Genomic DNA, 24,594 nt, shown 5'->3' with positions numbered 1-24,594 from the left:
TGCAACCTCTGAAAATCTGTGGAACCTCACTGAGCCCCAGTTTCCCTAGCTGTTACAAGGGAATGAAGATGGACCCTGCCTTGCAGTGAGCTTGGGAGGGATATGGTAGACAGAAAGGGTCTAGCTAGTGCTTAGGACCTAGCAAATGCTCAGCAATGGATAGTGCTTCACATAAGCCTTCTTCAGGGACACAGAAGTGAGCTGGCCTCTGTGGACAAATAAGGATGAGACAGCTAGAAGAGCCATGAAAAAAGATGAAGACTCTGTTCCTATCAGACTAGGCCATTGGGAAGCAGGGGAAGTACGGGAGAATTCATGCAGATACAGCCTTGGAGACACCGAGAATTAAAATTATGCCTCCCGTCCTATCTTGGCACCTGATACAAAGCAGCTCTCCTTGGATGAGGAATGAATGAACAGGGAGAGTGATGTGTGACATTTATTTGCACATCCTTCAATTGGCTGCAGTTTTTAATTCAGCCAGTAGAGGGCAGAGGTGGCGCACGCATTCTCTGTGGACTGATGAGGGGGTTCCAGGGAGTTCTGTGTGTTCTCATGGGGGGATAATAAGCCTCAGGGCTCAGGGAACCCCATCCCTCACCATCCCTCACCAGGAGGCCATTCAGAACCCCCGAGAGATCAAGACTCTCCCCAGCTTTCCATCTCTCTGAACAGGGCAGGCCAGTTGAGACAGGCACTCCTCAGTCTGACCAGGTTTCCGAAGGCCTTGGTGTGCCTGGGCCCCATCTTGTCCCAGGGACTGTTCTGCCTTTCTCCTTTGTTCAGGGCGGGGCAACCTTGGTTTTTTTTTTTTTTTTGAAACGGAGTCTTGCTCGGCCGCCAAGGCTGGAGTTGAGTGACACAATCTCGGTTCACTGCAACCTCTGCCTCCCGGGTTCAAGCAAGTCTCCTGTCTCAGTAAGCTGGGATTACAGGCATGCCCTGCCACCTCACCTGGCTAATTTTTGTATTGTTAGTGGAGATTGGGTTTCGCCATGTTGTCCAGGCTGGTTTCGAACTCCTGACCTTGGGTGATCTGCTCACCTCGGCCTCCCAAAGTGCTGGGATTACAGGCATGAGCCACTGCCCCCGGCCGTTTGGGGAGTACTTTTCTTAGGAGGAAAGGATAATGCACATGAGTGCTTATCCCATGCCGTTCCTGCAACCGGTGTCTGTCAGCTGACAACTAGCTGTTTATGCCTGTTTTACAGACGTAAGAACTGAGGCCCATTGCAGGGTCACCGTTATCAATAAGGAGCAGAGCCTAATTAAGCATGGAGTGAAATTTGGTGTGAATACGCATTCTTTGTATTTCCCCTGCCCTTTGGCTTGGATGCTAATGGCTGGTTACCTTGATGAAGGAAGAAAAAGGGTGGCTGGCTCCTTCTCCTGTGGTAGAGAAAGGGATGGCTGGCATCAGGCTCCATTGACCCAGAAACAATTTTTTTAGGGGGCCAAAATGCTCCTCTTTTTGGGAGAGGGTTGTGGGATTGGATGCCAACCTTTGCATGGGACCTTGAAGAGCCTTTGTGCTTGAGGACACTAGCGCACATCTCCCCTGTGGCAGAGACTCCCAACTCCCAGGGCGCTGTAATGCTCTATTTAGGACTGACCTGTCTACCTTGACTACAGTGGATCTGTAGGTGGGTGCAGGCCTCATGACAGGTGCAGCAATGCCACATCAAAGTGTAGATCGGCTCTCTGCTGGCCTCTTGCTTCCCTCCAGCTGGTTTCTGGGTTAGTGCACTGCTCCCTTCTCTGGTTCTTTTTTTTTTGAGATGAGGTCTTGCTCTGTCACCCAGGCTGGAATGCAGTGACGTAATCTCGGCTCACTGCAACCTCCACCTCCTGGATTCAAGTGATTCTCCTGCCTCAGCCTCCTAAGTAGCTGAAATTACAGGCACACGCTACCATGCCTGGCTAATTTTTGTATTTTTAGTAGAGACAGGATTTTGCCATGTTGGCCAGGCTGGTCTCGAACCCCGACCTCAGGTGATCTGCCTGCCTCAGTCTTTCAGAATGCTAGGATTATAGGTGTGAGCCACCGTGCCTGGCCCCCGGGTTCATATTTATCCCTAACATGTGTCCTTGAGTAGCTGTGTGCTACCAGGCCCTATAGGGAAGATAGGGCCCTGTCCTATCTTCCACAGGTCATATGAGCTAGAGTCCTTAGTCCTCCTTCTGCACTCCTGCTGTTCCTAGGACCAGGATGGATGCCGATATGGATTTCATACAGATTCCTTGTTTGTCCTGTGGATGTTTGCAGGGCCATGAGCAGGCAGAGCCAGAGTAGTGGGCACAGTCCCAGGAAAAGTGATGCTGGGTTATCTGGATGAGGCTTTGTGGTGGGAGCGGACATGGCCAGTGTCTCTGCCATGGTCACTTGCCATAGTTGCACTCCAGCAGGCCCAAAGGTCCTTTGTGAAGGTCCCTTCAGGCCTGGCTCCTGTCTCATGGCCTTGAGTAGTCACAGCCCAGTCCATGACCCTTGGGAATATCCATCCCAAGGGTATATGTATAACACAAAAGATGGCAGCAATAAGCCCAAATATTTCTGTTATCCTTATCAATGTGAACTGGTTAAACTCACAAATTAGAAGTAGAAACGGGGTTTCACCATGTTGGCCAGGCTGGTCTCAAACTCCTGACCTCAGGTGATCCACCTGTCTCGGCTTCTCAAAGTTCTGGGATTATAGGCGTGAGTCACCACGCCCGGCAAATTTTATTCTTTCAGTTTTCAGATGATTGGCCAGGTGTCTGAACATCCTGCATTGAGATGCTTCCTTTCTCCCATTCTCTGTTTCTGTATGGATTTCTGTCTACATCTGGACTTGCTCTTCTATTACATTTATCTGTCTGTCCATACATACATATTTACTACACTGTTTTAATAAATGAAGCTTCATAACTGAATTGCCTTTAATAAATGGTACCAGCTCCAATACCAATTGCAGCAGAAGACATGGTCCCTGTATTAGGTATTTGAGAGCAAGATGGATGTTCTGGGTGCTCGAGCTGAGTTTGTTTCCCTATGCCAGGCCTCCTCTTTACTCTTAGAGAAAGGTACCCCATTTTATAGACACAGAAAGTGAGGTGAGGTCAAGGAAAGTCAGCCCCAACTGTGCCAGTGCTGAATTTTGCAGGATTTAGGAGCACCCAGCCTCATATGCCCATTTGTGAATAAGAAAACTTGCTCCAGGTGGAGGTAGAGACATGTGGAGAAGACAGATCTGATGACGCATTATCACTCAACCACTCATTCACCACTTCACCCCAGCACGGACTGACCATGTGCTCAGGCCAAGCCCTGCACTGGGGCAGAGAAGGGGCTGCTCCGTCCCCTGGGATCTCACGGTGGACTGCAGGGAAAGGCGAGGAAGCACCAAGGGACAGGAGGATGTGACTGTGGTGGGAATGAATAGAGGGAGGAATGGGGCTGTGGGCAACCAACGTGGGGCCTCATGGTCTTAGCCCAGGCCCCCCTTCCAATGCTGAAAGTAGGATGTGTGCCCAGGACTTTGCAGCAGGAGGATTATTTAGAAAAGTGAATCCAGGGAGCAGAGTGAGGGTCTGAGAAAGTAAAGGAGGAGACAAAAGCTAAGGGTATACTGTAGAGATGACTACATTGAAGGCAACTGAGGTTTAACCCAGTGTGATCTCTATGATAGCATCTAGAAAGTGCATCACGGCAGGTGCCGTGGCTCACGCCTATAATTCCAGCACCTTGGGAGGCTGAGGCAGGCAGATCACCCGAGGTCAGGAGTCTGAGACCAGCCTGACCAATATGGTGAAACCCCGTCTCTACTAAAAATACAAAAATTAGTCCAGCGTGGTAGCGGGCACCTGTAATCCCAGCTAGTCGGCAAGCTGAGGTGGGAGAATTGCTTGAACCCAGGAGGTGGATGTGGCACTGAGCCGAGATCGCGCCACAGCACTCCAGCCTGGGCGACAGGGCGAGACACTGTCTTCAGAAAAAAAAAAAAAAGAAAGAAAGAAAGAAGGAAAAAGAAAGAAGGAAGTAAAGTGCATCGATTGTGCATGTCTCTCTCTCAGTGAAAAGCAGGGAAACATTTAACTCCACGTTCCTGTCTCCATTGGTTGAGGGCTGTCCCGTGGGAACAGGCAGGAATCCACCAGGGATGCGTGGATCTGGTGACGGCCAGCATGCGTGGACCATTTGCCAGACCTGTGGCTGGAATCTGGAGCCAGGTGAGAACACATGAGGCTGGACAAGGGGTCTCTCAGCCTGGTTCCCAGGTATGGGACTTGATGGCCACCTAACTGGCCAGGATGGGAAATGCAGCAGGGACCAGGGCAGCGAGGGAGGCTGCTCCAGGTTCCCCACCCCACAGAGGAGGCAAACCTGAGACAGGGCAGCCCTTTACCCTGGAAGTCCCTCCTTCAGGGACAGACCCCGAGGCTCCACAGAGCAACCCAGCCACAAGGGAGGCCTGTGTGTCCCCATGTGATGGGCTTTCATTGCACTGGGCCCCAAGGAGGTCACGGCCTTGGAGTGCAAGAATTCTTCCTGGCTCCTGAGTCCCAGGACTACCTGCCTCTTCTGTCCCGTCACCTGGGCCCTCTGCCCCCCTCCACCTCCTGCAGGCTCACCCCTTTGTTCCCTGCTTTCTCTTTCTCTGCTTCTCTCTGTCTCCCTCTTTGTCCTTCCTTTCTCTTTCTGTGACCCTGTCCTCAACAACTCTTTCCCTTCCTCTGTTGTGCTGTTTCTCTGTGATTCTCTCCAGCCCCCTCTCCCTGTCTCAGTCCTCTCCATCTCTCTTGCTTCCTGTCTCCATTGCTCTCTTCTCTTTTTTTCTCTGCCTTTCCCTCAGTGTGTGGATGACTGGCCAGCTCTCTGGACATCTCCCTCCCTCCAGCTCCCTTGGTTCTCACTGTGGGTCCTTTGTCTCGTCCATCTTTCCTCTTCTCCCCCTGGGCCCAAGTCAACTTCTCTCCATGACTCCATCCTCCCATCTCCATCCCTCTCTCTCCCCTCACCTCCCACCTTCTCTCTCCCTTCCCTCTCTCTCACTGTTTCAACCCCTCTTTCTGTCCTCCTTGTCTTTCTCCTTCTCTCTGCTCTTCCCCTCCCTCTCTCATCCCTTCTCTCATCTTTTCTCTGCCTGTCCCGTCCTCTGACTGACCTCACCCCTGCATTCTCTACTCCTCTCCAGTCCTGCTCAGTGAGCCTCTCACCACCAACCTCTGCCTATCACACAATTTAAAAATTACAGGAAGATGGTGGGGGGCACAGGACTTATGGAGAAATGTCTACACCCAGCTCAACTTCCCTTAGAGGAACATCATTCCCAGCTCATTTCTGAGAAAGCTGGGGCTCTGAGCCCTACTGAGAGTTGGTGTCTGGGCTTAGGCAGCAAAGACACAGGGAAAGGGAAGCACTTTGCATGCCAAGGTTGGGAGACGCAAAGCTGAGAGTCGTGGGTGGGAAGGAGAGGGTGCTGGAGATCAGAGGAGGCCAGAGCAGCTCAGGATTGGCCTTGAGTTTCCGGCTAGAGTCGGCCTCATTCTGAAGGCCAAGGCCGCAGCTGCACTGAACCAGACCCATCCTCATTGCTAGTCTCCTTGGGCCATAAAAACTCAGGGACACAGGTTCCCCTGACAGAACAAAGCTAAATTTTCAGACCTCTAGGCATTCATTCACCCCGATCCAGAGCCTTCACACACCCAGGGAAAGAATCATCTTTCTGCCGATAATGTACTAAAGGCTGTAGGGTAACAAGGAAGTGCTGTGGGGGTAATTCCCTGTGCACACTGTGCTATCTGGGCTCCCACAGCGGCTGTGTGTGGCCCTCACGCAGCCTCCATGCTCCTGCTCATACTGCTTGCCTGGCTAGGAGCAGCCTTCCAGCTCCATCTGAGTTCTACAAACCCCCATGTGACACCTCCCTGCTTCATCTTTCTCTTCCACAGCCCCCTGTTTACTCCCAGGAGATTCTTCTCCTCCTTCTGCACCTTGCATCCTTTCACCTGTGCTTCCATTGGGGTGGTCAGAAGCTCTGTGCCCTTCAGTGTGGGTCTCTCTGCTGCAGGACACAGGATGCCCTGCCAGTCAGGGACGGGTCTCATCCCTCACAGAGCTGGCCATATGGCCCAGGTTCCATACACACCTGTAAAACTGGTGTTTCTAGCTTCTACGAACAATCTATGGCTGGGCACAGTGGCTCACACTTGTAATCTCAGCACTTTGGGAGGCCGAAGTGGGCAGATGGCATGGCTCCAGGAGCTTGAGACCAGCCTGAGCAAGATGGTAAAACACAGTCTCTACAAAAAGTAGGAAAAAAAAAAAAGCCAAGCATGGTGTTGTACACCTGTAGTCCCAGCTACTCTGGAGGCAGAAGTGGAAGGATCACCTGAGCCTTGGAGGCAGAGGTTGCAGTGAGCCAGGAGTGTACCCCTGCACTCCAGCCTGGGTGACAGAGTGAGACTCTGTCCCCGCCAGAAATAAAAAAACAAAACAAAACAACAACTCTTTCCTCATCTATAGAAGATACCTGCTTCCAAGGTCATAATGAGGAAATAATGCAACTGACTTGTAGTCTCAGAAACTTGAGCCAAGTGACCACATCCTCAGCACGTACTACCCTCGCGTTGTAAAGCCCTGCAGTACAATCTGTGACATTTTTATTCATTCAAAAAAGGAAAGATGAATCTATTTTGCAACTCAGTTCATACTGTTCAGATAAACATACCAAGTAGTACATGTGGAGGTGGTGGTCGAGGCCACAATGGGTAGGGAAGCTGATTGAGGTCCTGGAGGAGTCGGTTCAGATAGCAGAGGCCAGCCAAGTAGAGAAGGTAGCAGATGTACTACAGGAGACCCGGGTGGAGAAGGTGGCTGAAGTCCCAGGGGCCACAAGTGGAGATCATTGAAGCAGCTGAGGAGATTCATGTGAGGTGGTTATTGAGGGGCCAGACGCCACCCAGAAGGGGTGGCTGAGGATCCAGAGGTTACTAAGTGGAGACGTAGTTGGAGGTCCCAGAGGCCTCACAGAACAAAAAGGTGAATGATGTCCCAGAGGAAGGCAGCAACAAAAGATGGATGAGGTCCTGGAGGGAAGACACATGCTGGACGTGGATGAGGTCTGGGAGGACCAAGAGCTGCTGGAGGTGGATGAGTTCCCGGAAGACAGACACAATTTGCAGATGAATTAAGTCCCAGAAGACCTATGGCTTCAGGAGGTGGATGAGGTCCCAGAGGACCAACAGCTGCAGGAGGTAGATGAGATCCTGGAGGACCAACAGCTGCAGGAGGTGGATAAGGTCCCAGAAGACCTACAGCTGTAGGAGGTGGATGAGGTCCGAGATGACCACCAGCTGCAGGAGGTGGGTGAGGTCCCAGAGGACTGACAGCTGCAGGTAGATGAGGACCAGGAGGACTGACAGCTACAGGAGGTGAATGAGGTCCCGGAGGACTGACAACCGCAGGTGGATGATGTCTGGGAGGAGTGACAGCTGCAGGAGGCGGATGATGTCCGGGAGGACGGACAGCTGCAGGAGGTGGATGAGGTTCCAAAGGACTGACAGCTGCAGGTAGATGGTGTCCAGGAGGACTGACAGTTGCAGGAGGTGGATGAGGTCCCGGAGGACTGACAGCTGCAGGTGGATGAGGTCCCGGAGAACTGACAGTTGCAGGAGGTGGATGAGGTCCCAGAGGACTGACAGCTGCAGGAGGTGGATGAGGTCCCAGAGGTCCGACAGCTGCAGGAGGTGGATGAGGTCCCGGAGGACTGACAGCTGCAGGTGGATGAGGTCCTGGAGGACTGACAGCTGCAGGAGGTGGATGAGGTACCAGAGGACTGACAGCTGCAGGTGGATGAGGTCCTAGAGGACTGACAGCTGCAAGAGGTGGATGAGGTCCCGGAGGACTGACAGCTGCAGGTGGATGAGGTCCCGGAGGACTGACAGCTGCAGGTGGATGAGGTCCTGGAGAACTGACAGTTGCAGGAGGTGGATGAGGTCCCGGAGGACTGACAGCTGCAGGAGGTGGATGAGGTCCCAGAGGTCCGACAGCTGCAGGAGGTGGATGAGGTCCCAGAGGACTGACAGCTGCAGGTGGATGAGGTCCTAGAGGACTGACAGCTGCAAGAGGTGGATGAGGTCCCGGAGGACTGACAGCTGCAGGTGGATGAGGTCCTGGAGCACTGACAGCTGCAGGTGGATGAAGTCCCGGAGGACTGACAGCTGCAGGAGGTGGATGAGGTCCGGAGGACTGACAGCTGCAGGAGGTGGATGAGATCCCGGAGGACTGACAGCTGCAGGTGGATGAGGTCCTGGAGCACTGACAGCTGCAGGTGGATGAGGTCCTGGAGGACTGACAGCTGCAGGAGCTGGAAGAGGCCCTGGAGAACAATTGAGTGGAGGAGGTGGTTGAGTTTTCAGGGAACTCTCTAGTGTAGGAGGTGGTTGAGTTCCCAGAGGACACTCCAGTGAAGGAGTTTGTTGAGGTCCCAGAAAACCTCCAGATGGAGGGAGTGGTTGAGTTCCCAGATGACACCCAGGAGGACGAGGCGGCTGGCAGCCCATCAGTGATCCTGAAGGGCCAGCCATGAGATCAGGCAAGTAGGGCCATTCTGAGAAAGGATGAGACTTCCCTGCAGCCACATTTACCTGCAAGTCAGGAGGAGAAAATGTTTTGAAATATATGAATATGATGGATAAAAACACAAAAACCAACACAAGCTGCAGGTGATAGTCCCTTGTACCTTTCCCTCCTCCAGGTTTCAAAATGGCAGCATCAATGCCCGCCCCCCGCCAAAAAAAAACTCCCTTCAACTGAGTCCTGCCGATGGCAGGGGAGTGAAGAAAAGTCATGGGGACAAACTGCTATCCCCACACACCACTCTGTCTGCAAATGTAGGCAGGCTGGGGGCCTGTCCCTGTGAAGACAAAGTCATAACCCAGTAACAAAAAATTAAGTTTCTGACACAGGGGTGTCTATGTCTATCCTCATTCCTCCCTCACCACCATCACCAGAGCATGTTCCTTGCATCAGATAAACAGAAAGAGAAGCATGAAAAGCCCACTGTCCGCACATGAGTCACAGCTACTCTTAAGAGAATGGCCTCCAGGCTTTTCATGTGCTGTCTCTGAGTCTCAGAAATCTGCAAGGTCAGTGTGACCACCCTGCTCCAAATCTAAGAAAACAGAGGCTCCCAGAGGAAGGAGAAATTTCACCCAGCATCACACAGCTGGCAAGAAGCAGAATGGAAGTCCATTCCAGCTCTGCCTGCAAGACCCTCTCATCCCCCTTCTGCTTCCCTTCTTGACAAAGGGTCTTCCCTACTTTGGAGGTGCCATCCATGGGCACAAAGAGCTCTGGGGAGATGGGGATTCCTGAAGAGCTGCAGGGGAACTGGGAGAGGGTTTTCTGACAGAATAATCCTACATACAGATATCAGTTTGGCACGGCTATCATATTTCTTTAACTTCTAGGTAATATCAAATTTTAAGTGCACTACGACATAAAGGATAATTTTGTCCATGGAAAAATGAGGTGGGAATTCTCAACAACAGAAGCAGTTTAAAAATGTGTTTGATTTCAAGTGTATGAGTCCCATGATGTGTGATCAGAGGATTTAGCAGCTGTCGGAGATACAGAAGCCACACGAGAACCAGCTCGGCTGAGCATCATTGAAGGCCTTCATTGGGAATTGTGCCTGTAGGCAATGAGTGACGTTCACTCTCCACCACCTCACAGCCGGGGCACATTTTCTATTAAAATATGGAACCTCTGACACTTAGAATATTAGATCAAGGGCAACACTGGGTGAGGGTGGGGCCGTTTTTGCTCAACACAGTTAAGAACAGACGGGACTGTGATGAACTATGGAACTGACTTTGCCAAAGAACATTCAAAATTGCACAAAGCACATATTAATGTTGGATCGATGAGTTTTCACTTCTGGGATTACGGCGGATATTCTGAAGGTTAATTACCTACCTTATAGCAGAAAAGAAAATCACAACAACAAAAAGAAACCCCACATATTTTGGGAAGGGGACTCCACACCAGTGTGAGTAAAAGGGATCGGCAGGGTCTACTGGGCCATAAGACCGACCGCAGTGGAGCTCAACGGCATCCTCTTGTTATTTCTGGAAACAGAACAGTGACAGCCCTGCAGCCCTCGGCCCTTAAGCCTTTATGGCTTCTGGAGGTGCCACCAAAGATGACCAGCTGGAAATGGAGAAGCCTGAAAGCTCATGGGGAAGATTTTGCTTTCAAAAAATCCACAGAGCAGAGGACAGGCCAGGAGAGGGCACTGTAGGAAAAGACAAAAGTGTCCTGAACCAGAGGGAAACCGACCCCAGCATTTACCTTTGTCTTCTCTGTATTTTCAGGTGGGACAGAGCGGCTGTTCCTCATGGAACCGAATGAGGTCCTGAATCCGCTAAGGGCCAGAGAAGGGAACAGGCCTTAATTGGGCTTCCATGCTCTGTGCCGAACGAGAAACCCTCCACACCCTCCGCTGCCACCTCACTCTCTTTGCCACCCTCTGGGCCTCATCCTTGAGGAAGACACCACAGAGCCCTCATCCAGGGATCTTCTTAATTCTCCACTGACTGTGGACAGGCCGGGCTCTAAGCAGCTGGAAATGGGCTCTAAATCAAAAGTTCACTGTACATATCAGAGGAAGTCACTCATCATGTGAGCACAGACTCAAAATTAAAATAGGAACATCCATGGATGGGAAGAATATCAATGAACCCTGGACAGAAACAGCACTCTCTCCTTTTCTTCAAGCCATAGGGGCGTTCAAAATTAATCTAACCTCCATATCTGACCAGGTATTATCAATATTTATGAACAGAAATGGACGTAAAGAGACTAACAGTCATGAGGAAAGGTAAGAGCTATAGAAATTAACTGGAAAGTTTTAGGATTACACTTCAAATGCTGGAGAAGTTATGACATAGAAATTTAATTTACTGATGAAGTTTTATAGTTCACAATAAACAATTTAAACAAAAAGAATGAAGGAAGCTCTAAAAACTGTAAATAAATGCTTCTTCAAGAAAAGAAGAAATATTGATCCGTGAAGACATAGCCAGAAAATTTCTGCTCCCATCAGCACTTATGGCTCCCATTCTAAAATGTTATTGGTGTTACTTTTCTCAAATAATAAAAAAAAAATAACACCTTCCCACTGACTCAAGGTTGGAAGGGGACCTGGCCCATTTGCCTTCTAGGCTCATCCCCTCAGTTAAAAGTAGCCAAGACATCAGGGTGGAACAGTGTCCACAGTCAGTGGAGGGGTCTGAGCTCCACCATTCACAGGGGACCAGCCAAGAGCCACTCAACTGTGGCACCTGAGAAAAACAGGGTCTTGCCACTTAAGCCCTCACCCCCGAAGGAGAAGCAGGGTGTGTGGATTGTGCAGCAGAAGTTAAGCGGCTGCCTTCACAGCGAGCTCCTTCCTTTCCAGAAAGGGTTCTCTAGCCCTGGCCGTCCCTGGGCTGCCTCCTGACTCATGTGTCTCTCTGTCACTCCCTGCTTTTCCATCATTTCCCATCTTGAAGATAGAGAAAGAATTGACCTGAAGAATTAAAACACCATGTTTTTTACTAGACACTCAAAAGTTCATCTTAAAACAAAAACATCCTTAAAATTTGTCCATGACAGTTACCTACCTGTGCTGCTTGCAGGCAGCCTTCCTCTCTGCCGTCTCCCTCTGCAAGGCTTGGGCACAGAGCTGTGGGGAGAAAAATACATCCATGTCCTGACTTGGCCCAAAAGCAAGGAGGAGGAGAAAAAAAAAAAAAGCTTGCCCAGTTGTTGAGGGCCTTTCTTGCAGCAGAAGGGGCCATCTGAAAAAGCCAACACCTGAGAAAGTGTGTGTTGAGAGAGTCTAGGGGCTGTGGCGGCATCTTCATGAGTACTTAAGGATCCTGCAACTGCGGGGAGGAAGGCTCCTTACCTCACATCTGTAGGAGTCCTCTACCCACCGCCGCAGCTCTTGTCTGTCTTGAATCGTTTTCCTATGGTTTAGAATCACTTTCGTCAGACAAAGCATCATCTTCAGTACGATTTTAAATAATCTGCCATGTTCCTGATGTCCTCACAACTGACCCCTTACACAATCTATCTGTACATAGAACATGTATTTCATATGATTATAAAAGTACAGTATGGGCCGGGCGCGGTGGCTCAAGCCTGTAATCCCAGCACTTTGGGAGGCCGAGACGGGCGGATCACGAGGTCAGGAGATTGAGACCGTCCTGGCTAACACAGTGAAACCCCGTCTCTACTAAAAAATACAAAAGAACTAGCCGGGCGAGGTGGCGGGCGCCTGTAGTCCCAGCTACTCGGGAGGCTGAGGCAGGAGAATGGCGTAAACCCAGGAGGCGGAGCTTGCAGTGAGCTGAGATCCGGCCACTGCACTCCAGCCTGGGCGACAGAGAGAGACTCTGTCTCAAAAAAAAAAAAAAAAAAAAGTACAGTACGATCAAAACTGTTGCTGTAATGCCTCCTCCTCTTTTACTTAATGCCTGCTGGGTTGTGAGTTGACAAATTCCTTACCATTTTCATTATGTCCCTAATTCATCCTTCATTGGGCATCTTTTATCAGGAAGCTCCATTCTCCTGGAATTAATATCCTTGCCATATTTCACAGGGCAGACACAGCTGAGCTGATGAACAGGCACAGTCCTTTTGAAGGACGGGTTGATCCTACAACAACACATTTTCCTAAGGATGATGACAACTCACACCACCCCTAAAACGGTTGGTATGAACCGAGTTTCCACACAGTCTGGCCGGCATTGCAGTCAGGAGATACTTAGCTACTTGACATGTTTTGATCACAGGTAAATCTTAAGGTACTTTGTGTTCTCTTGTGTGAATTCTCTCTCTCTGGATCTCTTCTGACCATTTGTTTCCATTTCTGTGTTAACTGTGTCTATACATTGTACAAAGATTTAAAACAAAACACCCCAGCGGGGCTTTCCCAAGAGGCTGGTGTGGGTTTCTGAACTCACTCGCAGATGCGTATTTTTTCTAGAGCCAATTTCCTGGTTTTTTCCACCTCTGACAGCCGCCTCTCCCTTTCTGCTCAGTCACGTTCTTTCATTCTCAGTTTCCTCAGTTGAGAAGGGAGAGAGATGCACGCACATGATCCACCGGCCTGTGTGGGATTCCTTCTTCCCTTCCAGCATCTGAAGGCCGTGATTCAAAGGTCCCCTGACAACCTTCCCATAAATGAACCAAGTGATCCTCACAACTGGAGGGAGAGTTAACACCTTCCATGGAGGGACAAAGAAAAAGCACACTGTGGCCTGCTGGCAAGTCACCTGTTGTCTTCAGCTCATCTTCATCGCTCTGTATTCCTGCTCTTTAGTAAATATGAACTATTAAAAGCTTCTATGAGATGCGCTATGTGTGCTTCTAGGGTCAGTCTTGTACCTGACATAGCGAAAGCTCATTTTAGTTCAGTGTGGAAAACCAGACCTCACCAGCTCATCACAACTGGACGGAGCAGGGGATCGCTCCTCGTCTAACTCCTCCCATAGGGAGACCTGATTCTCCATCAGAAGCTGATGCCAGAACCCAGACAATCAGCCTCAGAGAGATCCGTCCAGGACATGCTGTCATTAGCCCTGCGGTTCACTGCTGCACATGTCCATGATTCAAGACTGGAACTCTTCTCATGGACTTTAAAGATCCTGGTTGAGAGAAAAGGCCAATCTGAGTGCTGGGTGCATCTACTGAATTGGAAATGATCGAATGGCTCTTTAGTCAGGGTGCCCTGAAAATAGGTGACAAACTGTAAACATCCTCTGGTGATGAGTGACTTTAACAAGGTTTGGTTCACAGAGAGTGAGGGCAGAAAAAGGAAATGGTTGAAAAGGTAGGTTTGCTGTGTTGCCCTCACACTACTTGATTCATGGTTCTGATTCTAAAAATCTCACTTGATACTTGATTTCATATGAAGGAATGTAAAATGCCAAGAACTCTAGGAAACGGGGGCAAAAACACTTCAAAGAGAAAGTTCATGCACCTGTTTCTGAGCGCCCAGGGCACTCTTCAGCACATGCTGTCTGGAGTGGCCTGAAGCAAGGATGTGTTGTGAGGTGCAGAGGATGCAATGGGAGCAGGATCCTGTCCCCACCCTAAAGGAGCTCACAGTTTAATGCAAATGAGAAGCCAGTGAGGACCTCACTACTCCTGCTGTGCACTTGGGAGCTGGAAACACAAAACCTGAGTCTGGAGGGAAGCTAAGGAAGCTTCTGCTCTGGGGCAGACATGAGTGCATGTGAAGCTTCTGATCTCCCATGAGAACAACGGGGACATGGAGCAGAATCTAAAACCCATGACTGAAAGCATCAAGTTGCTAACATGGCAGTAAAGAGACATGAGGCCAAGATGGAGAAGAAGGAAACCCAGGACGAAGGTCAACCTCACATTTGGGGCTCTTTTCCCTGAGTTTCACCACTGAATTCCAGAAGAGACTAACTGAGCTGCAAAGAAGCAGAGCAGCTTTTGCACCATGTGGAGGATTGGATGGAAAAAAAGCAGATTGAGGGTCTGTCAGTGAGGGTGACCCCTACTGAAGTCCACTGGTTTTGGATGGGACCCAGAAGAGTCACAAGCCAGGAATAGAGGTGGACAGGAAATACCCTGCCCTTTGTAGGAACTGAACCCTCACTGATAACCTCAATTGCTGACGGTATAGAGGGTGTGTAGGTGTGCTAGGACCCCTGACCATCCCCCAGAAATAGACGCCCATCTTTTCTGCAGCAAGATAACATGCTAGTAGGCCTCAATTCATTGCTAAATATTTTTTAACCAGTGACTTACATTCAGCAAAAAAGACTAGTCACGTGGCAGGAAAAATGCAATGTCATATGACCAAAAGCTAAAAGGTTGTGAGAATGAATCCAGAGGTGACGCAAGCATTGAATTTAACAATGCCAGTACCTGGACCTCCTCCTCCCCCTAAAACATTACAATCAAGAATGTAGGAAGGGAAAGGAAACACGAAGATTAATCAAGCAGGAAGGACAAGCTCAATTTTGCACCCACTGAATTTGCCACAAATATTGTGGAAAATATTCTCAAGGCCATTGCAGTTGCCTACTTTGGTTGGCACATGGTTCATACAACAGTATTTGTGTCAGTGAACATCTTACTCTTCCTCGACAGTCTTTCTTTGCCCAAAGATTTCGCAATGACTGTTGACCTTCATCGTCACCTCTTGGACTTCAGCTTGCACTTTAGCTTCCGTAGATCTCCATGACATAGAAAAGTATTTTAGGTCTGTTTTAATTCCTGGAAATGATGTGCCTTTTATGTGTATGCATACAAGGCATACAAGTGGACCTGAGCCCTTGGTTAGGGTGTAGAGAGGAGAAGGGGAGAAACCTGAGGGCCGGAAGCTGTTCTTTCCCTTAACAGGGCAAACTCATTTCCACACTATGGGGACTCCGACAGATAGCATACCTTCCTGGCTACGGCTGTTGGACCTCCAAGCTTTCCCCTGTCAATCTGGTGGATCTGTCATTTATATTTCGTGACTTTAAGACAGACTTGAGAAAAGACATCCAGGAAACAATAATTGAACAAGGATGTGTGAATATACTTCACACAACAGAACTGTACATTTCAACAAGATTAAGATGGCAATTATCATGTAATACATGTTTTACCACAGGTTAAATCACAGTTTGAAAAGAAAGCAACTACCTTCAGTTCTCTGAATTCTAGAATTCGTAACATTTCACTCCCTGCTCTTTCCTGATCTTCTGCGGAGTGTCTACTCAGAGCCTGCTCTACTCAGAGTCCACTTTCCCATCCCTGACACCAGCTTCCCTGAGGCTGGTTGGAACCTAACACAAAACATTCTCAGTAATGCCTGAATTCCCACAAAGAATTCCATATAGACAGCGTATGAGTTGAATCTTCTAAGACATGAAATATTTGTTCTCTTCTTGGCTAATATGCAATGCAAATCATGTTGCAGATGTGCGTCATATACCTCCGAAATTCCTGATGTATTCAATGAAATAACATCTTTAAAGTTCTTTATAGAATGTTTTTTCTGATTTCTTCATATAGGATAGAAAAAAAAGAACATGTACTAGGAGTTCGATAGAAGCAAAGAGTGATCTACAAAGATGAAAGAGCAGCAACCACGTGCGCTCCAGAGCTACCGCTAGATTTTATGGGGAAAGCAGCTGGCCCAGTTTGGAGCTAGTAGAAATGTCAAACACGTGAAGAAATGAGAAGCAAAGAAACACTGTGACGCATGAACATTTCATGGCACCCACGATGTCCCTGCTTGTAAGATAATGAGACAGAGGAGTAGATAACAAGGAGAAAGATGAGAAGGTGCAAAGTGGTTCAAGTCAAACAGCTCAACTGAACTTTTCTTAATGGAATATTTAAAAAGTGGTACATTAAAAAACTTCCCCCAGTTCACATCAAAAATTCTCTTTTCAGGACTAAGTGGGGTAGAGAAGGTTAAATGGGCCTAGATACCTTCATAACTCATATATTTTCTGTTTTGTACATATCTTGGAAGGCAGTGCCAAATGATGTGTAATTATCTAGGTTGTAAAAATAAAACATACTTCCTCTTTCCTTGAATATCAAAAAGCTTTGTGGTATTAGTACGTTTATCTTGGATCATTGTTCAGAAGGAGGTTCAGCCCCCAGACAACCACATTTTTACTGTCATGAATGGCAAGAGAAAATGTAGAGCTCAATTTACCCAATGGACAAAAAGGCTCAAAAGGCAAATTATGGCACAACTTAGCAGCCAAATTCTTACCCAGTACAGACTTTTGACATACTGATCTCTCTCCAGTGGCGACCGGGAACATGGACTTTGAATGATGCCATTTGAAATGACCACTGATTACCCCGCCCAGACACACTTTTCGTTGATTCTTCAGAGGGCAGTTCCAAGAGATTCTCTGGGGCTTTCTCTGCATTATGAGAGGCAGTGCAGTTCTGCCCTTCACCTTCCTGCAGTTTGTCGCCTCTTTCTCACAATCTCAGAGGAACTTTGTCTCAGGCCAACTGTTTGTTCTTGGGCTCTTTCATTTCCCCTAAAAATCATTTGCAGCCCTACCTACATCTCCATCTCCCTTTTCTCTGAGGAGAGGGTGCTCTTTAAGCATCAATCATCTGGCCCTTCTTGCAGTCTCATTTTTTGGCTGGCTCCCATGTTTATGCCTGTTAATGAGGTTCCATGTTTTCCTTCTCCTGTTAAGCTGTCTGTTGTTAGTACATTGCTGCAGTGAACCTTTAGACAGGAGAGTGGAAGCTTTCCTTCCACCCATACAATAGAACCATAAAGCAGAAAATTTAGAAAGAATTTCCTATTTAAGTGCTGAAACTTTAAAAATTTTTTTAAAATCTGCCATAATTTAAATGGCAGATTTTTCATAATTCTTATGCTAATAAATCATTTTCCTGATTTTTAAAATAAAACCCAATATTCAAATGAAGTCCAGAACCACAACTTGTTTTAAATAATTTCTTATTTATGATTACAAGCCCACCTGTAGGGGAAGTTAGTGTACTCACACCAAGGCTAGTTTTCCTGAAGAAAATGGCAAGTGTAGACATTCCCAGGGACACAACAATAATAATAAGCATCCAAGGAATTCCAAAAAAGTCAGGCCCAGGAAGAAAATGCCCAGGCAGAAAATTGATGGCATGGAGTAATAATAGTTGACATAATGAGAAGGCTCAATGACATTTACAAGGTTTCAATTACAAGGAATCATCCTTAGAAACCCTCAACCCCCTCCAAGAGTTAACCACATCCCTCAGATATCCCCAGGCAATTCCACGGCTTCAGGAAAGATTGAAAGTTTCCAGTCTCATGTTCTTTGCATGGCTGGTTGTGTTTTTAGGCATGCAAATGTGGGGTGCCTTTTTCCTTGGTCTGAAGCAGGGATGTCCAATCTTTTGGCTTCCCTAGGCTATATTAAAAGAAGGAGAATTGTTTTGTGCCACACATAAAATACACTAACAATAGCTGATGAGCTAACAACAACAACAAAAAATCACAAAAAAAATCTCAGAATGTTTTAAGAGAGCTTACTAATTAGTGTTGGGCTGCATTCAAAGCTGTTCTGGGTTGAATGCACTCTGTCACCCATGGGCTGGACAAGCTAGGTATAAAGTAATTATATTTTCTTTAAAGTCATTTACTTATTTTATAAATTGACATATAATATTGAATGTATTTATCATGTATCACATGATAAAAGAATCTCTCTGGATCCCACTTCTCTCTTGAATTACAAGAATCTTTGCAATTTAAAGAACATAAGTAAAAACAAAAATACAGTTAAGAGATGACTTCACTCAGAAATAAGTATCAAATTTTAGTGCTTAAAAATAACCAAGGTGGAGGGTGGGTGCAGTGGCTCATGCCTGTAATCTCAACACTTGGGGAGGCCGAGGTGGGTGGATCACCTGAGGTCAAGAGTTTGTGACCAGCCTGGCCAACATGGAGAAACCCCATCTCTACTAAAACATACAAAAATTCTCTGGGCATGGTGGCAGGTGCCTGTAATCCCAGCTAATTGGGAGGCTGAGGCAGAAGAATCGCCTGAACCCAGGAGGCACAGGTTGTGGTGAGCCGAGACGACACCACTGCACTTCAGCCTGGGCAACAAGAGGAAACTCCATCTCAAAACAATAAATAAATAAATAAATAAATATTTAGAAATTCGTGTTACATTGGCGGGGCATGGTGGCTCACGCCTGTGATCCCAGCACTTTGGGAGGCCGAGGCGGGCGGATCACGAGGTCAGGAGATCGAGACCATCCTGGCTAACATGGTGAAACCCCGTTTCTGCTAAAAATACAAAAAATTAGCCAGGCATGGTGGCGGGCGCCTGTAGTCCCAGCTACTCGGGAGGCTGAGATAGGAGAATGGCGTGAACCCGGGAGGCAGAGCTTGCAGTGAGCCAAGATCGCGCCACTGCACTCCAGCCTGGGCGATAAGCAAGACTCCAACTCAAAAAAAAAAAAAAAAAAAATTAGCTAGGCATGGTGGCAGGCGCCTGTAGTCCCAGCTACTTGGGAGGCTGAGGTAGGATAATGGCATTAACTCGGGAGGCAGAGTTTGCGGTGAGCTGAGATCTCGACACTGCACTCCAGCCTGGGCAACAGAGTGAGACTCCATCTCAAAAAAAAAAAGGAAAAAGAAATTTGTGTTACATTATTTGTAATATATCAAAAAATATGTCCACATTGTATGGTGGAAGAATGAGAAAAATATAAGAAAAAAGTCTTAAAGTTATAGGTGGCAGTCTTATACTGCTGGGGTCATCAGAACGGAACTGCAAGAAAAATACAAGGGAACCGCCAAGCCGATATTGAAGTCAAAAGAGCTGCAAGGCAGGACTCTCCATTAGAAATGCTTATAGAGGGACCTCTAGCATGGGGTAATCCTCTACAGGAAACCAAGCCCCAGTACTCAGAAGAATAAATAGAATGGGGAACCTCACGAGGACATAGTTTCTCCCCTCAGGATGGCTAGCCACCAAAGAAGGAAAAATACTTTTGCCTGCAGCTAACCAATGGAAATTACTTAAAATCCTTCACCAAACCTTTCACTTAGGCATTGCAAGCACCCATCAGATGGTCAAATTATTATTTACTGGACCAGGCCTTTTCAAAACTATCAAGTAGATAGTCAGGGCTATAGTGTGCCAAAGAAATAATCCCCTGCACTGCAGGCCATGCATTTCAATCCCTGTATCTTTAACCTCCTTATTAAGTTTGTCTCTTCCAGAATCAAAGCTGTAATACTACAATTGTTCTTCAAATGGAGCCGAGATGCAGTCCACGACTAAGATCTACCGCAGACCCCTGGACCAGCGTGCTAGCCCATGCTCCGATGTTAATGACATCGAAGGCACCCCTCCCAAGGAAATCTCAACTGCACAGCTCCTACTATGCCCCAATTCAGCGGGAAGCAGTTAGAGCGGTCGTCCGCCAACCTCTCCAACAGCACTTGGGTTCCCTATTGAGAGGGGGGACTGAGAGACAGGACTAGCTGGATTTCCTAGGCCGACTAAGAATCCCTAAGCCTAGCTGAGAAGGTGACCGCATCCACCTTTAAACATGGGGCTTGCAACTTAGCTCACACCTGACCAATCAGAGAGCTCACTAAACTGCTAATTAGGCAAAAGCAGGAGGTAAAGAAATAGACAATCATCTATTGCCTGAGAGCACAGCGGGAGGGACAAGGATCAGGATATAAATCCAGGCATTTAAGTCAGCAACGGCAACCCCCTTTGGGTCCCCTCCCTTTGTATGGGAGCTCTGTTTTCACTCTATTTCACTCTATTAATCTTGCAACTGCAAAAAAAAAAAAAAAAAGAAAAGAAAAGAAAATATGACATAAAGATATGCTTACATCTACACAAAACTGAGAGTGGACTGCTGCTATAAGAATACCTGGGTTATATTCCAACAAAAATAATCACAGATGGTTGTTTAGCCCAAGTTTCTAAAAACATTAACTTTTGAAAGTCAGTGTTCACTTTGCTGCTGACACAGTACACATCATGTCAGATTTTCAAAGCCAAAAAGATTTTGCATAACAAAGTCTTTTAGGAATCATTATTAAAAATGTGAGAATTGAATTTAATTAAAAATACAACACTGGCTGGGCGCAGTGGCTCATACCTGTAATCCCAGCACTTTGGGAGGCCGAGGCGGGCGGATCACGAGGTCAACTGATCGAGACTATCCTGGCCAACATGGTGAAACCCCGTCTCTACTAAAAATAAAAAAATTAGCTGGGCATGATGGTGTGCACCTGTAGCCCCAGCTACTAGGGAGGTTGAGGCAGGAGAATCACCTGAACCCGGGAGGTGAAAGTTGCAATGAGCCGAGATCGCACCACTGGACTCCAGCCTGGCGACAGAGCAAGACTCTGTCTCAAACAAAACAAAACAAAACAAAAAACATGAAGTAACCAATAACAAGAGTTCACCTTCATATTTTAGAGCATTACACCTAAAGCAATCAGTAGCAACCTTGGAAATCTACATGGAAAACAATATAAATGTTCTGGAATGTACCGCCACCACCACAAAAGGCACACATATTCTTTTACAAGTACTAGATTTACAAGTATTGGGGGAGAAAGTAAATTCAAATTGTAATTCAGACCAATCCACACACCAAGACTCAGTTTTGTGCAAATAAAACCTCTCTGGAAAGCAGCCTTTGACCTCTGTAGCACTTTTGTCTTCAGCCTCACAGTGGAGGTGAGTACAGCCTGGGCTCCTGGGAGGGATGCACTGTCCCTGAGGAGCCTCTGTCCGAAATGGAGTAGGAGCTCTGCGCACAGTGGTTAAAGATGTGAATCAAATGCACAAGAAGGATAAAGGCCATCTTGTCATTGACCAGGAATTCATCCCCTCTTGGGCACTCTTGTCACACCTGACAACTATCTGGTTGCAGGTTATCAGTAGTGGGCTCCTACCTACATTAGGTCCAATGCGGCTAGTAAAAGCTTAGGTTCTGACAGTCCATGGCCATGAGCAAGGGTGAAAGTAGAAAATGCAATGAGGAAAATGTATACAGGTCTTCAAAGGTGAAGTAGGGAAAGAGAGTTTAACTGATCTAAGAAAATGCAGCCAGGTAAAGGGGAAAAAATTCCAACAAAGATTCTCAACACATTTCCCCCTTCATAGCCTCAAAAGAAACAATAGATTCTTTGATTGGAGGCATTCATGTGGGGTGATTCTGCCTGCATGCAGTGGTTGTTATGCATCACTAGACTTCCAAATCCCTCCCTAAGAATCTGGTGCATGCCAGTCAGAACAAGTATTCTCATCTCCGTAAAGCGCCCTCTCCTGAGTGTAGTGGAGAGGTTTTATAATGCGAGGGTGAAAACTTTCAAAGTAGAAACCTGTCGTTTATTTATATTTGGACAATCATAAGCACTTTAAGACCCTTTCTGGTTTGGGTAAATCAAAGATCTGCACAAGACACATTTTACAAAACAAAGGACAATACAGTCCCCATTCACATCCTGGTCTTGTCACTGCTGGTGACTCCTGCATTGCAAACATCCCAGCAGGGTGCAGCCCTTTATTCTCTCATCCGAGGGGCTTCTTGGGCTCCCATACTCTAATTGGACACAGACTCCCTGGAGGCAGCTCCCAAGAGCAGAAGACATGGATGACTCAGAAGTTCTTAAAAAGTCATCAAACCAGATGACATAAAACTCAGATTACATTTCACTTTTGTTTTGTTTTGTTTGAGACAAAGGTCTCACTGTCACCCAGACTGGAGTGCAGCAGGGCGATCTTGGCCCACTGCAGTCTCCACCTCCTGGGCCCAAGCGATCCTCCCACCTCAGCCTCTCCACTAGCTGGGACTACAGGCAGCCCCACCAGGTCCACTGAATTTTTTTTTTTGGAATTTCTGGTAGAGACGAGATTTCCCTATGATGCCCAGGCTGGTCTCAAACTCCCAGACTCAAGTGATCTGCCCCTCTCGGTCCCCCCAAAATGCTGGGATTACATGGGTGAGCGGTGTAATTTCACGCTGCGTGACACAGCCCAAGGGAAAGGAAGAAACTCCGCGGGTCCAGCGTCTACTCAGAAGGCTGGATTGGTGGTTGGGAAACCCCAGCAGGAGGAGCCAAAAGAGCAGTCACTTCACTAGCAAGGCGTCCTCTCACGGCGCCCTGAGGCAGCCAGGACAGAGGTGGGGCGGCTTATGGTTGGGGACGGGGAAGGGGATGGGGCGGGATCAAAGTTGGGGAGTGGGAGGGAAGGAGCGGGGAGGGGAGGAAAGAGGAGGGGAGGGAAGGGAAGAAGGGCTGTTTGGCACCTGGAAGAGGAGGAGAAAGGTGTCTGGGAAAGGATCCGGTTCAAACTAAGTCCTCAAGCATTGGTGGGAGGCCCAGCTACAGGTCAGGGGGAAAGTCGATCAGCGGAGCAGCAGGAGGCGCGGGGCAGAACAGGAGGCTCAGGAGCAGCTGGAGGGAGACCAGGGCTCTGGTTTCCGCCATCCCTTCTCCTGTCTGGGCGCTGCCTAAGCAACCCTGGGGCTTTATATTCCCTCTCCACCAATCCCCTGCCTTGGTACGTGGTGCCTCACAGTGGACATTTCAGGTGTGGGAGTGTTCTTCCGACGCCCCCTTCCCCACCTGAGCCCCACAGCTGGCATCCCAAGGATAGGTCCTCTCTGGAATCTTTGCAGACCTTCTGATTTCTGGTCCTCCCCAACCAGCTCCCTGTCCCTGCTTCTGGGCGGCTGCTTCCTTCCTGAGCTCCCAGGATTCCTCATGGTCAATCCTGGCTGCAAAACATGAAAAACAAGATGGCAGGATGGCAGGAAGAACCTCATAGACAAGCAGAGTGGGAGACTTCACAGCCCTCTCTCAGCAATTCATATACTAAGCAAGAAAAACCAGTAGGATGTAGAAGGTCCCAATAGTAAGCCATTTCCATCACATCCAGGTAGCCATCCATCCATCATCCTTGTATATTGGGAATAAATGTTGGAGATACATTCATTTTAAGCACACACGGTACATTTACAAAATTTAATCCTACTTATTTTATTGATCAAGCAAATCTCAACCTATTTCAGAGAAATCAAATCACATAGCATGTTTCTGATCATACAACCATGCTAGAAGTCAATGATAAAAAGCTAACCACAAATTCTCATATGCTTGGAAATTCGAAGTGCCCTTATAAGTGAGAGGTGAAGCTAGCTGGACTTCCTGGGTGGAGTGGGGACTTGGAGAACTTTTGTGCCCAGCTAGAGGATTGTAAATGTACCAATTGGTACTCTGTAAAAATGCACCAATCAGCACTGTGTGTCTAGCTAAAGGATTGTAAATGCACCAGTCAGCATTCTGTGTCTAGAGGATTGTAAATGCACCAATCAGCACTCTGTAAAAACACACCAATCAATGCTCTGTGTCTGGCCAGAGGATTGTAAATGCACCAATCAACACTCTGTACAATGGACCAATCAACACTCTATAAAATGGACCAATCAGTACTTTGTAAAATGGACCAATCAGCAGGATGTGGGTGGGGACAAATAAGGGAATAAAAGTTGGCTAGCTCCTAGCCAGCAGCTGCAATACCCTTCCACCATGTGGAAGCTTTGTTCTTTTGCTTTTCACAACAAATCTTGCTGCTGCTCACTCTTTGGGTCCACATCACCTTTATGAGCTGTAACGCTCACTACGAAGGTCTGCGGCTTTGTTCCTGAAGTCAGCGAGACCAGGAACCCACTGGGTGGAACAAACAACGCCAGACGCACCACCGTTAAGAGCTGTAACACTCACTGCGAAGGTGTGCGGCTTCACTCCTGAAGTCAGCAAGACCACGAACCCACCGGAAGGAAGAAACTCCAGACACATCTGAGCATCTGAAGGAACAAACTCCAGACACGCCATCCGGAATTCCCAGTTCCACTTTGTGGCACAAGGTTGTGTGGTCTTAAATCATCCCTAATCTACCTAGGCATTTTAACATCTGAAACGGGGTAATGATGTCACTTATCTATGTCATCTTACTGTCTGTGAGCGTGGACTTTAATTTTTAAACCCTAATGTGGGGAAGAAA

The 24,594-nt window shown here is 47.8% G+C and overlaps 1 pseudogene across 1 annotated transcript; it reads right to left on the bottom strand.

Annotated features, from left to right (window-relative positions):
• Positions 1-6,696: 6,696 nt before the first annotated feature.
• On the bottom strand, positions 6,697-12,112 carry LOC117082243 (annotated as a pseudogene). Its single transcript, XR_004436530.1, has 5 exons — positions 11,937-12,112; positions 11,788-11,826; positions 8,099-8,628; positions 7,573-7,995; positions 6,697-7,293 (listed from the first exon to the last, which is right to left on the bottom strand). The product of XR_004436530.1 is annotated as an uncharacterized serine-rich protein C215.13-like (transcript).
• Positions 12,113-24,594: the final 12,482 nt, after the last annotated feature.

The sequence above is a fragment of the Trachypithecus francoisi genome, unplaced genomic scaffold (genome assembly GCF_009764315.1).
Source record: "Trachypithecus francoisi isolate TF-2019V2 unplaced genomic scaffold, Tfra_2.0 Lachesis_group9, whole genome shotgun sequence".
In the NCBI taxonomy this organism is placed as follows: domain Eukaryota; kingdom Metazoa; phylum Chordata; class Mammalia; order Primates; family Cercopithecidae; genus Trachypithecus; species Trachypithecus francoisi.
The sequence above is the reverse complement of the archived record's forward strand: the minus strand, read 5'-3'. Positions and strand labels throughout refer to the sequence as shown.